At 34.1% G+C, this 13,669-nt stretch overlaps 1 protein-coding gene across 2 annotated transcripts in view; it reads left to right on the top strand.

The window, feature by feature from the left end:
* The window catches only part of LOC101900156 (uncharacterized), a 213,319-nt gene that overhangs the window by 82,305 nt on the left and 117,345 nt on the right, over window positions 1–13,669 (top strand). The window lies entirely within an intron of this gene.

Raw genomic sequence — 13,669 nt, 5'->3', positions numbered from 1 at the left:
AACAGATCAATAAACGTGGATTTTTTAAAGAATATTTTTTCAAGGACCAACAGATCAATAAACGTGGATTTTTTAAAGAATATTTTTTCAAGGACCAACAGATCAATAAACGTGGATTTTTTAAAGAATATTTTTTCAAGGACCAACAGATCAATAAACGTGGATTTTTTAAAGAATATTTTTTCAAGGACCAACAGATCAATAAACGTGGATTTTTTAAAGAATATTTTTTCAAGGACCAACAGATCAATAAACGTGGATTTTTTAAAGAATATTTTTTCAAGGACCAACAGATCAATAAACGTGGATTTTTTAAAGAATATTTTTTCAAGGACCAACAGATCAATAAACGTGGATTTTTTAAAGAATATTTTTTCAAGGACCAACAGATCAATAAACGTGGATTTTTTAAAGAATATTTTTTCAAGGACCAACAGATCAATAAACGTGGATTTTTTAAAGAATATTTTTTCAAGGACCAACAGATCAATAAACGTGGATTTTTTAAAGAATATTTTTTCAAGGACCAACAGATCAATAAACGTGGATTTTTTAAAGAATATTTTTTCAAGGACCAACAGATCAATAAACGTGGATTTTTTAAAGAATATTTTTTCAAGGACCAACAGATCAATAAACGTGGATTTTTTAAAGAATATTTTTTCAAGGACCAACAGATCAATAAACGTGGATTTTTTAAAGAATATTTTTTCAAGGACCAACAGATCAATAAACGTGGATTTTTTAAAGAATATTTTTTCAAGGACCAACAGATCAATAAACGTGGATTTTTAAAGAATATTTTTTCAAGGACCAACAGATCAATAAACGTGGATTTTTTAAAGAATATTTTTTCAAGGACCAACAGATCAATAAACGTGGATTTTTTAAAGAATATTTTTTCAAGGACCAACAGATCAATAAACGTGGATTTTTTAAAGAATATTTTTTCAAGGACCAACAGATCAATAAACGTGGATTTTTTAAAGAATATTTTTTCAAGGACCAACAGATCAATAAACGTGGATTTTTTAAAGAATATTTTTTCAAGGACCAACAGATCAATAAACGTGGATTTTTTAAAGAATATTTTTTCAAGGACCAACAGATCAATAAACGTGGATTTTTTAAAGAATATTTTTTCAAGGACCAACAGATCAATAAACGTGGATTTTTTAAAGAATATTTTTTCAAGGACCAACAGATCAATAAACGTGGATTTTTTAAAGAATATTTTTTCAAGGACCAACAGATCAATAAACGTGGATTTTTTAAAGAATATTCTTTCAAGGACCAACAGATCAATAAACGTGGATTTTTTAAAGAATATTCTTTCAAGGACCAACAGATCAATAAACGTGGATTTTTTAAAGAATATTTTTTCAAGGACCAACAGATCAATAAACGTGGATTTTTTAAAGAATATTTTTTCAAGGACCAACAGATCAATAAACGTGGATTTTTTAAAGAATATTTTTTCAAGGACCAACAGATCAATAAACGTGGATTTTTTAAAGAATATTTTTTCAAGGACCAACAGATCAATAAACGTGTTTTTTTTAAAGAATATTTTTTCAAGGACCAACAGATCAATAAACGTGTTTTTTTAAAGAATATTTTTTCAAGGACCAACAGATCAATAAACGTGTTTTTTTAAAGAATATTTTTTCTCCCTGGTCCTTCAGCTTTTATATGGAGGCTCCCTGGGATACTCCCTGGCTCTACAGCTGGTCTATGTAGACTCCTGGGACTTCAAGTCGTCAATGGAGACGCCCAAGCCCACCAGCTCGTCTATAGAGACTCCCTGGGCCTTCAGCTCGTCTATAGAGACACCCTGGGCCTTCAGCTTGTCTATGTAGACTCCCTGGGCCTTCAGCTTGTCCGTAGAGATTCCCTGGGCCTTCAGCTCGTTTATAGAGACTCCCTAGCCTTCAGCTCGTCTATAGAGACTCCCTGGGCCTTCAGCTCGTCTATAGAGACTCCCTGGGCCTTCAGCTCGTCTATAGAGACTCCCTGGGCCTTCAGCTCGTCTATAGAGACACCCTGGGCCTTCAGCTCGTCTATAGAGATTCCCTGGGCCTTCGGCTCGTCTATAGAGACTCCCTGGGCCTTCAGCTCGTTTATAGAGTCTCCCTGGGCCTTCAGCTCATCTATAGAGACTCCCTGGGCCTTCAGCTCGTCTATAGAGACTCCCTGGGCCTTCAGCTCGTCTATAGAGACTCCCTGGGCCTTCAGCTCGTCTATAGAGAATCCCTGGCCCACCAGCTCGTCTATAGAGACTCCCTGGCCCACCAGCTCTTCTATAAAGACTCCCTGGCCCACCAGCTCTTCTATAAAGACTCCCTGAGCTTCAGCTCGTCTATAAAGACTCCCTAAGCTTCAGCTCGAATATAGAGACTCCCTGAGCTCCAGCTCGTCTATAGAGACTCCCTGGCTCTCCAGCTCGTCCATGGAGACTCCATGGCTCTCCAGCTCGTCCATAGAGACTCCCTGGCTCTCCAGCTCGTCCATAGAGACTCCCTGACCAAGCAGCTCGTCTATAAAGACGCCCTGACCCACCAGCTCGTCTATAAAGTCTCTCTGACCCACCAGCTCGTCTATAAAGACTCCCTGACCCACCAGCTCGTCTATAAAGAGTCCCTTTCCCATCAGTTCGTCCTTAGAGAGCTCACTGGCCCGCCAGATCGTCTGTAGACACTCCCTGACCCACCAGCTCCAGTCTATAGAGACTCCCATAACCTTCAGCTCATCTATAGAGAATCCTTTCTATAGAGACTCCCTAGGCCTTTAGCTGGTCTATAGAGACTCCCTGACCCTCCAGCTCGTCTATAAAGACTCTCTGATCTCCAGCTCATCTATAAAGACTTCCTGAGTTCCAGCTCGTTTCCTCTTGTTTTTTGCCTTCGTCCTTTCTAGTTCCACCCATTGTAAATTTTCAGTGACATTTAACATCAGCATTGCTCAAAATTTTTGCCAAAAACAAGTTAAGTCATACGTACATACATACATATATGCTGATTCCCATCCATATAAATTTGTGTGTATGTGCTGGTGTGCAGTTGTGTGCATATCGTGAATGTTTTAGAACAATGAATATCCTTTTTGCCAAAGCACTTTGTTTTTACTGCTTCTTATGCACTCGATGTGTTTGCATTTTGTTGCCTTGTTTATATATTTGCTTGTTTGTGAGCATGTGAGTGTGTGTCGGCGTGTTTTTTGATATATAAAGCGAGCAAAGCGAAGAACTAAAAGGCGAACTAGAAAATTATTGTCTTGCTGGTAGTTTTCTGTTCTTTTTTTTTGTTAACTGCCATGCCTTTTACGGTTCATTTGTTTGCTATTGAAATTTGATGGTAGTCGCAGCTTTCTTGGTGTACTTGTTGTTGTTTAAATACGACTCCGTATCGTGTTGTTATTGCAGACGCATACATAAAACGTGCTTTATGTTTCACAGAGGAGTCAGTAAAATGAATGATGAGTAGATTCGGTCTGGGTTTGGGGGTTTCAAATTTCGAGACGAGTTTCCTTTGGCATCTTTTATTTCTCTCTAATTGTCTTTCTAGTGGAATTTTTCGATTAAATATCCGTTATTTGTTTCTTGATGTGATTATTGGAATTTGGAAAATGACAGAGGCCAACAGGAAGACTTTAAATTTTTAAATTTCAAAAATTAGTTTCAAAGAAGAAACTTTCAAAAATATTTCTCTCGAAATGTGGGTAATTTCCTTCTGACCTAAATTTACCTAGAGGGTGTTCATATCTTAATCGCGCTAAAATATTCATGTTGCAATCAGTTGTAGTAACATAATCGCGAGAAATGTCTTGTTTCCCTTCTGCATAATTTTTTCATTATCATACTGTTTTCTCGCTCTTTTTCTACCACTCCAGCAGTATCATTTATGAGTCCACCGCCACCAGCAAAACCCAACAGAAGTGGTCTTGTGACATTTACTATGTAATGTTAAGCCATAAATTTTTCCAATTCCGTATGCTACCAAAAGACAACAGCATTAGAACATGGCAAAATTTTAACAAATACATATAAAATAGAAACACTACTACACTTAAGAATACACGTTCTTCGTATATATAGCAAGTTTCCCTGTAAACGCTTAGCAACAGTATTTCTCGTTGAATTGTCACCAAAAAGGAATCGTAGCAGGGAGTCTCTAAGAGCGGGAGGAGCCAAGGAGTCTATGTAGAGTAGCTGAAGGGTCATAGAATCCTTATTGACGAGCTAGAAAGCGCTTGTGGACCAGGAAGTCTCCACAGATGAGCTGGAGGTCCCGGGAGTCTTCTTAGACGAGCTGGAGGATAGAGAGTCCTGGGAGTCTTTATAGTCGTGCTGAAGGCCAGGGAGTCTTCATAGACCAGCTGAAGCCCAAGGAGTCTTTATAGACGAACTGAAGGCTAGGGAGTCTTTATAGACGAGCTGGAGGGCCAGGGCGTCTTTATAGACGAGCTGGAGGGCCAGGAAGTCTTTAAAGACGAGCTGGTGGGCCAGGGAGTCTTTATAGACGAGCTGGAGGGCCAGGGAGTCCTATAGACGAGCTGGTGGGCCAGGGAGTCTTTAAAGACGAGCTGGTGGGCCAGGGAGTCTTTAAAGACGAGCTGGTGGGCCAGGGAGTCTTTATAGACGAGCTGGAGGGCCAGAGAGTCTTTATAGACGAGCTGGAGGGCCAGGGAGTCTTTATAGACGAGCTGGAGGGCCAGGGAGTCTTTATAGACGAGCTGGAGGGCCAGGGAGTCTTTATAGACGAGCTGGAGGGCCAGTGAGTCTTCATAGACGAGCTGGAGGGCCAGGGAGTCTTTATAGACGAGCTGGAGGGCCAGGGAGTCTTTATAGACGAGCTGGAGGGCCAGGGAGTCTTTATAGACGAGCTGGAGGGCCAGGGAGTCTTTATAGACGAGCTGGAGGGCCAGTGAGTGTCTATAGACGAGCTGGTGGGCCAGGGAGTCTCTATAGACGAGCTGAAGGCCCAAAGAGTCTCCATAGACGAGCTAGAGGCCCAAAGAGTCTCCATAGACGAGCTGGAGGCCCAACGATTCTCCATAGACGAGCTGGAGGCCCAATGAGTCTCCATAGACGAGCTGGAGGCCCAATGAGTCTCCATAGACGAGCTGGAGGCCCAAAGAGTCTCCATAGACGAGCTGGAGGCCCAAAGAGTCTCCGTAGACGCCCCTGAAGTCCAGGGAATCTGTGTAGGCGCCCTGAAGCCGGAGAATCGACAAATGATGCCCTGAATTCCACGGAGTCTCTATAACCGTCCAAGAGAGTTTCTATATACGATTTGAGGTCCAGAAGCTGGTAGCACAGTGAGTCTCTATAAATGAGCTGAAGGCCCAAAGAGTCTACATAAACGAGCTGATGGGCCTGGGAGTCCCCATAGACGAGCTGGAGGCCCAAAGAGCCTCTATAGAGTCGCCATAGATGATCCTGAAGCTTATGGAATCTCTATTGGCGCCCAGAAGCCGGAGAATCGACAATAAACGCCCTGAAGTCCATGGAGTCTCTATAAACTTCCCAAATTCCAGCGTGTCTCTATAGACTATTTACCGTCCAAGAGAGTCTCTAGATACAATTCGAGGTCCAGAGAGCTGGTGGCCCAGTGTCTCTATAAACGAGCTGGAGGCCTAAGGAGTCTCAATAGACGAGACGCCCTGAAGTCCACGGAATCTCTATAAACTTGTCGAAGCCCCGGGTGTCTCTATAGACGATTTACTGTTCAAGATAGTCTCTATATACGATTTGAGGTCCAGAGAGTCTTTATGGATGAGCTGAAGTCCAGGAAGTCTTTATAGACGAGCTGACGCACAGGGAACCTCTATATACCATATAAATCCCAGGAAGTCGTTACAGCTGACCTGAAGCCCCGGAATCTCTATAAGTGCCCTGAATCCCACGGATTCTCTATAGTCGCTCTGAAGCCTAGGGAGTCTCTATAGACGAATTAACGTCCCAGAGAGTCCATATGGATGAGCTAAAGCCCAGATAGTCTTTCCACGTTTATTGGGCATTTGATCCTTAAAAACATATTCTTTAAAAATCCAAGTTTATTGGTCTGTTGGTCCTTAAAGAAATATTCTTTAAAAAATCCACGTTTATTGGTCTTTTAGTCCTTGAAAAAATATTCTTTAAAAATTCACGTTTATTGGTTTTTTGATCCTTGAAAAAATATTCTTTAAAAATCCACGTTTATTGGTCTTTTGGTCCTTGAAAAAATATTCTTTAAAACTCCACGTTTATTGTTCTCCAGGTCCTTGAAAAAATATTCTTGACTTGCATTCTATCGTCTATTCGCCGATGACCATGGAACTTTCCTCATCAGCATCATCCTCGTAGCAAAGATGTACCCATTTGCGTTGGTCAATATGTCCTTCCCCCCCACGTTGCAGATGATATTCCGCAACATGTCTCGCTGCAGATGGGTATTAACTGTGTATGCGGGAGTTTTAGCATTTTTGTAAACATTAAAAGCGGTTTACACGTTATCCTGTTGTTGCTGATGGTAGCAGCAGAGTGGCAAAGCTGCAATGCTGTCCTGCAGCTTCACAGAGATAATGTTGCACACCCACACACATATAAAAGGGGACTCCAATAAAGTCCCAGTTGACAGGAACAATGGATATGTATTTGTGTACGAATATTGAACAAAATATGTTTAATACCATTTTTTTGGAAGTAGTGGTTTGGATTTATAGTTGTTTTGTTTCTTTTTTTCATAGCTCCCGACACCACTGACAAGCGCTGGGGATACTTTTTATGGACTATGGAATAGTTAGCACCACTTCTTTGGTGTGGGATTTTGTGATTAGTGTTTTGTCTTTTGGTAGCGGAGGAGATTATAAATTTTGTTCGAGAGCATTTTTTTTTTTTTGTTTTTTTTTTTTAATGGAAGAGAATTTTGAATGATGGCGTTGTTTTTTGGAGATGTAAATTGTTCTTCGTTGTTTGTGGCAATGTTGAACATTGATGGAGGATTTCAAGCATGTCTTAAAGTGTACAATGTTGTATCGGAACAACAATGTTCCAGCTAATTAGCTTTGCCGTTGCTTTATTGCTGTTGTTGTGTTTTTTCATTGTCTCACCATCATTAGCTGCTTTGTCGTCTTTATGTTCTCTGCCAATTTTTTAGTTGGTTGAACACATACATTTTATTCATGCAAGAGACAATCATGATGCCAGTTTTTTTCTGTTTATTTGGAACACTAAAGAGAAATTGGAATAGTCTAAAAAGTATTTAACGAGTACTAGATGTGGGTGACGGCATGGTAGACATTGAAATTGGCTATACAGCCAGCAGAAGCTATAAATGGTAGTTCGGTAAAGGCACGGGGAAAAATAGGTAGCTCCTATTCCTGAGGTTTACAAGTTCTTCCATACTTTGAATAAATATTCTTGAAAAAATATTCTGTAAAAAATCTAAATTTTTGGTCCTTAAATAAATATTCTTGAAAAAAATATTCTATACAAATACAAGTTTTTAAAATCTTTTAAAATACACGTTTTTTCGTTGGTCATTAAAAATATTCTTTTAAAATCCACGTTTATTCGTTGGTCATTAAAAAATGTTCTTTAAAAATCCACGTTTATTCTTTTGTCCTTAAAAAATATTCTTTAAAAATCCACGTTTTGGTCCTTAAAAAAATATTTTTTCAGAAATCAATTTTTATTGGTCTTTTGGCCATTGCAAAAAATATTTTTTGGTCCTCGAAAAAATATTATCTAAATGGCCACGTTTAGTGGCCTTTTGGTCCGTAAAAACATATTCTTTGGTCCTTGAAAAATATATTTCTTAAAAAATCCAAAATTTTTGATATTTTTGGCCCTTGAAAAAATATTGGTTTGTCCTTGAAAAAATATTCCTTAAAAATCCACCTTTATTGGTTTTTGTCCTTGAAAATTTATTCTTTGGTCCTTGAAAAAATAGTCTTTAAAAAATCCACCTTTATTGGTTTTTTGTCCTTGAAAATATATTCTTTGGTCCTTGATCCTAAAAAAATCCACATTTATTGGTCTTTTGGTGCTTGGAAATATATACTTTGGTTCTTGAAAAAAATTTTGTTTTAAAAATCCAAATTTAGTGGTCTTTTGGTCCTAGAAAAAATATTCTGTAAAAAATCCAAAATTATTGGCCTTTTGTTCCTTAAAAATATATTCTTTAAAAAATCCACGTTTATTGATATTTTGGTCCTTAAAAAAATCTTTAAAAAATCCACGTTTACTAGTCTTTTGGTATTTGGAAAAATAATCGTTAGGAAATCCACGGTTATTGGTCTTTTGGTCCTTGAAAAAGTATTCTTTGGTCATTTAAGATATATTCTTTAAAAAATCCTCGTCTATTGACAAAATTTTCTTTAAAAATTCACGATTATTGGTCTTTGGTCCTTGAAAAAATATTGTTTAAAAATCCACATTTTGGTCCTTAAAAAAATATTCTGTAAAAAATTCAAAATTATTGGCTTTTTGGTCCTTGAAAAAATATTCTTTAAAAAATCAAGGTTTATTGCTTTTTTGGTTCTTGAAAAAATATTCCATAAAAAATCAATGATTTTTGGCCTTCTGGTCCTTGAAAAAATATTCTTTAAGAAATCCACGCTTATTGGCTATTTGGTCCTTGAAAAATTCTTTTTTTTTATATCAACGTTTAATGGCTTGTTGGTCCTTGAAAAAATATTCTTTAAACATCCACGTTTATTGCTCGTTTGGTCCTTGAAAAATATTCTTTAAAAAATCAACGTTTATTGTTTTTTTGGTCCTTAAAAAAATGTTCTTTAAAAAATCAACGTTTATTGGTCCTTTGGTCCTTGAAAAATATTCTTTAAAAAATCCACGTTTATTGGTATTAGGTTCTTGAAAAATATTATTTAAAAAACCCACGTTTATTAGTCTTTTGGTCCTAGAAAAAATATTCTTCAAAAAGTCCGGGTTTATTTGTCCTTTGATCCTTGAAAAATTATTTTTTAAAAAAATCAAGTTTATTGGTCTTTTGGTCCTTGAAAAAATATTTTTTAAAAAATCCCCTTTTTTTGGTCTTTTGGTCCTTAAAAAATATTCTTCAAAAAATCTCACTTTTTGTGGTCTTTTGGTCCTTGAAAAAATATTCTTTAAAAAATCTCACTTTTTTTGTGGTCTTTTGGTCCTTGAAAATTTTTTTTTTAAATCCACGTTTATTGCTCGTTTGGTCCTTGAAAAAATCTTTTTTTTAAAAATCCACGTTTATTGCTCGTTCGGTCCTTGAAAAATTTTTTTTTTTTTAAATCCACTTTTTTTGCTCGTTTGGTCCTTGAAAAAATCTTTTTTTTTTAAAAATCCACGTTTATTGGTCATTTGGTACTTGAAAAAATATTATTTAAGAAATCCACGTTTTTGGTCATTTGGTCCTTGAAAAATATTATTTAATAAATCCACGTTTATTGGTTTGATGGTCCTTGAAAAAATATTATTTAATAAATCCACGTTTATTGGTTTGATGGTCCTTGAAAAAATATTATTTAATAAATCCACGTTTATTGGTTTGATGGTCCTTGAAAAAATATTATTTAAGAAATCCACGTTTATTGGTCATTTGGTTCTTGAAAATAATGTTAAAAATTCACGTTTATTGGTCCTTCAAAAATATTCTTTAAAAAATCCACGTTCATTTTTTAGTCCTTGAAAAAATATCCTTTGAAAAATCCACGTTTATTTTTCTTTTTGTCCTTGAAAACAAATTCTTCGACAAATCCACGTTTATTTTTTTGTCCTTTAAAAAATATCCTTTGTAAAATCCACGTTTATTTTTCTTTTTGTCCTTGAAAAAACATTATTTTTCCTTAAAAAAAGTATTGTTTAAAAAAATCCACGTTTATTGGTCTCTTGGTCTTTGAAAAATATTATTTAAAAAATTAAGGTTTATTAGTCTTTTGGTCCTTGAAAAATATTCTTTAAAAAATCTCACTTTTTGTGGTCTTTTGGTCCTTGAAAAAATATTCTTTAAAAAATCCACGTTTATTGGTCTTAGGTCCTTGAAAAAATATTCTTTAAAAAAATCCCCGTTTATTGGTCTCTTGGTCTTTGAAAAATATTCTTTAAAAAATCCACGTTTATTGGTCTTTTGGTCCTTAAAAAATTATTCTTTAAAAAATCCACGTTTATTGGTCTTAGGTCCTTGAAAAAATATTCTTTAAAAAAATCCCCGTTTATTGGTCTCTTGGTCTTTGAAAAATATTCTTTAAAAAATCCACGTTTATTGGTCTTTTGGTCCTTAAAAAATTATTCTTTAAAAAATCCACGTTTATTGGTCTTTTGGTCCTTGAAAAAATATTCTTTAAAAAATCCACGTTTATTGGTCTTTTGGTCCTTGAAAAAATATTCTTTAAAAAATCCACGTTTATTGGTCTTTTGGTCCTTGAAAAAATATTCTTTAAAAAATCCACGTTTATTGGTCTTTTGGTCCTTGAAAAAATATTCTTTAAAAAATCCACGTTTATTGGTCTTTTGGTCCTTGAAAAAATATTCTTTAAAAAATCCACGTTTATTGGTCTTTTGGTCCTTGAAAAAATATTCTTTAAAAAATCCACGTTTATTGGTCTTTTGGTCCTTGAAAAAATATTCTTTAAAAAATCCACGTTTATTGGTCTTTTGGTCCTTGAAAAAATATTCTTTAAAAAATCCACGTTTATTGGTCTTTTGGTCCTTGAAAAAATATTCTTTAAAAATCCACGTTTATTGGTCTTTTGGTCCTTGAAAAAATATTCTTTAAAAAATCCACGTTTATTGGTCTTTTGGTCCTTGAAAAAATATTCTTTAAAAAATCCACGTTTATTGGTCTTTTGGTCCTTGAAAAAATATTCTTTAAAAAATCCACGTTTATTGGTCTTTTGGTCCTTGAAAATATATTCTTTAAAAAATCCACGTTTATTGGTCTTTTGGTCCTTGAAAAAATATTCTTTAAAAAATCCACGTTTATTGGTCTTTTGGTCCTTGAAAAAATATTCTTTAAAAAATCCACGTTTATTGGTCTTTTGGTCCTTGAAAAAATATTCTTTAAAAAATCCACGTTTATTGGTCTTTTGGTCCTTGAAAAAATTTTCTTTAAAAAATCCACGTTTATTGGTCTTTTGGTCCTTGAAAAAATATTCTTTAAAAAATCCACGTTTATTGGTCTTTTGGTCCTTGAAAAAATATTCTTTAAAAAATCCACGTTTATTGGTCTTTTGGTCCTTGAAAAAATATTCTTTAAAAAATCCACGTTTCTTGGTCTTTTGGTCCTTGAAAAAATATTCTTTAAAAAATCCACGTTTATTGGTCTTTTGGTCTTTGAAAAAATATTCTTTAAAAAATCCACGTTTATTGGTCTTTTGGTCCTTGAAAAAATATTCTTTAAAAAATCCACGTTTATTGGTCTTTTGGTCCTTGAAAAAATATTCTTTAAAAATCCACGTTTATTGGTCTTTTGGTCCTTGAAAAAATATTCTTTAAAAAAATCCACGTTTATTGGTCTTTTGGTCCTTGAAAAAATATTCTTTAAAAAATCCACGTTTATTGGTCTTTTGGTCCTTGAAAAAATATTCTTTAAAAAATCCACGTTTATTGGTCTTTTGGTCCTTGAAAAAATATTCTTTAAAAAATCCACGTTTATTGGTCTTTTGGTCCTTGAAAAAATATTCTTTAAAAAATCCACGTTTATTGGTCTTTTGGTCCTTGAAAAAATATTCTTTAAAAAATCCACGTTTATTGGTCTTTTGGACCTTGAAAAAATATTCTTTAAAAAATCCACGTTTATTGGTCTTTTGGTCCTTGAAAAAATATTCTTTAAAAAATCCACGTTTATTGGTCTTTTGGACCTTGAAAAAATATTCTTTAAAAAATCCACGTTTATTGGTCTTTTGGTCCTTGAAAAAATATTCTTTAAAAAATCCACGTTTATTGGTCTTTTGGTCCTTGAAAAAATATCTTTAAAAAATCCACGTTTATTGGTCTTTTGGTCCTTGAAAAAATATTCTTTAAAAAATCCACGTTTATTGGTCTTTTGGTCCTTGAAAAAATATTCTTTAAAAAATCCACGTTTATTGGTCTTTTGGTCCTTGAAAAAATATTCTTTAAAAAATCCACGTTTATTGGTCTTTTGGTCCTTGAAAAAATATTCTTTAAAAAATCCACGTTTATTGGTCTTTTGGTCCTTGAAAAAATATTCTTTAAAAAATCCACGTTTATTGGTCTTTTGGTCCTTGAAAAAATATTCTTTAAAAAATCCACGTTTATTGGTCTTTTGGTCCTTGAAAAAATATTCTTTAAAAAATCCACGTTTATTGGTCTTTTGGTCCTTGAAAAAATATTCTTTAAAAAATCCACGTTTATTGGTCTTTTGGTCCTTGAAAAAATATTCTTTAAAAAATCCACGTTTATTGGTCTTTTGGTCCTTGAAAAAATATTCTTTAAAAAATCCACGTTTATTGGTCTTTTGGTCCTTGAAAAAATATTCTTTAAAAAATCCACGTTTATTGGTCTTTTGGTCCTTGAAAAAATATTCTTTAAAAAATCCACGTTTATTGGTCTTTTGGTCCTTGAAAAAATATTCTTTAAAAAATCCACGTTTATTGGTCTTTTGGTCCTTGAAAAAATATCTTTAAAAAATCCACGTTTATTGGTCTTTTGGTCCTTGAAAAAATATTCTTTAAAAAATCCACGTTTATTGGTCTTTTGGTCCTTGAAAAAATATTCTTTAAAAAATCCACGTTTATTGGTCTTTTGGTCCTTGAAAAAATATTCTTTAAAAAATCCACGTTTATTGGTCTTTTGGTCCTTGAAAAAATATTCTTTAAAAAATCCACGTTTATTGGTCTTTTGGTCCTTGAAAAATATTCTTTAAAAAATCCACGTTTATTGGTCTTTTGGTCCTTGAAAAAATATTCTTTAAAAAATCCACGTTTATTGGTCTTTTGGTCCTTGAAAAAATATTCTTTAAAAAATCCACGTTTATTGGTCTTTTGGTCCTTGAAAAAATATTCTTTAAAAAATCCACGTTTATTGGTCTTTTGGTCCTTGAAAAAATATTCTTTAAAAAATCCACGTTTATTGGTCTTTTGGTCCTTGAAAAATATTCTTTAAAAAATCCACGTTTATTGGTCTTTTGGTCCTTGAAAAAATATTCTTTAAAAAATCCACGTTTATTGGTCTTTTGGTCCTTGAAAAAATATTCTTTAAAAAATCCACGTTTATTGGTCTTTTGGTCCTTGAAAAAATATTCTTTAAAAAATCCACGTTTATTGGTCTTTTGGTCCTTGAAAAAATATTCTTTAAAAAATCCACGTTTATTGGTCTTTTGGTCCTTGAAAAAATATTCTTTAAAAATCCACGTTTATTGGTCTTTTGGTCCTTGAAAAAATATTCTTTAAAAAATCCACGTTTATTGGTCTTTTGGTCCTTGAAAAAATATTCTTTAAAAAATCAACGTTTATTGGTCTTTTGGTCCTTGAAAAAATATTCTTTAAAAAATCCACGTTTATTGGTCTTTTGGTCCTTGAAAAAATATTCTTTAAAAAATCCACGTTTATTGGTCTTTTGATCCTTGAAAAAATATTCTTTAAAAAATCCACGTTTATTGGTCTTTTGGTCCTTGAAAAATATTCTTTAAAAAATCCACGTTTATTGGTCTTTTGGTCCTTGAAAAAATATTCTTAAAAA

Source organism: Musca domestica, unplaced genomic scaffold, assembly GCF_030504385.1.
Source record: "Musca domestica strain aabys unplaced genomic scaffold, Musca_domestica.polishedcontigs.V.1.1 3, whole genome shotgun sequence".
NCBI classification, from domain to species: domain Eukaryota; kingdom Metazoa; phylum Arthropoda; class Insecta; order Diptera; family Muscidae; genus Musca; species Musca domestica.
Note: the sequence above shows the minus strand (reverse complement) of the source record. Positions and strands in the feature narration are given on the sequence as shown.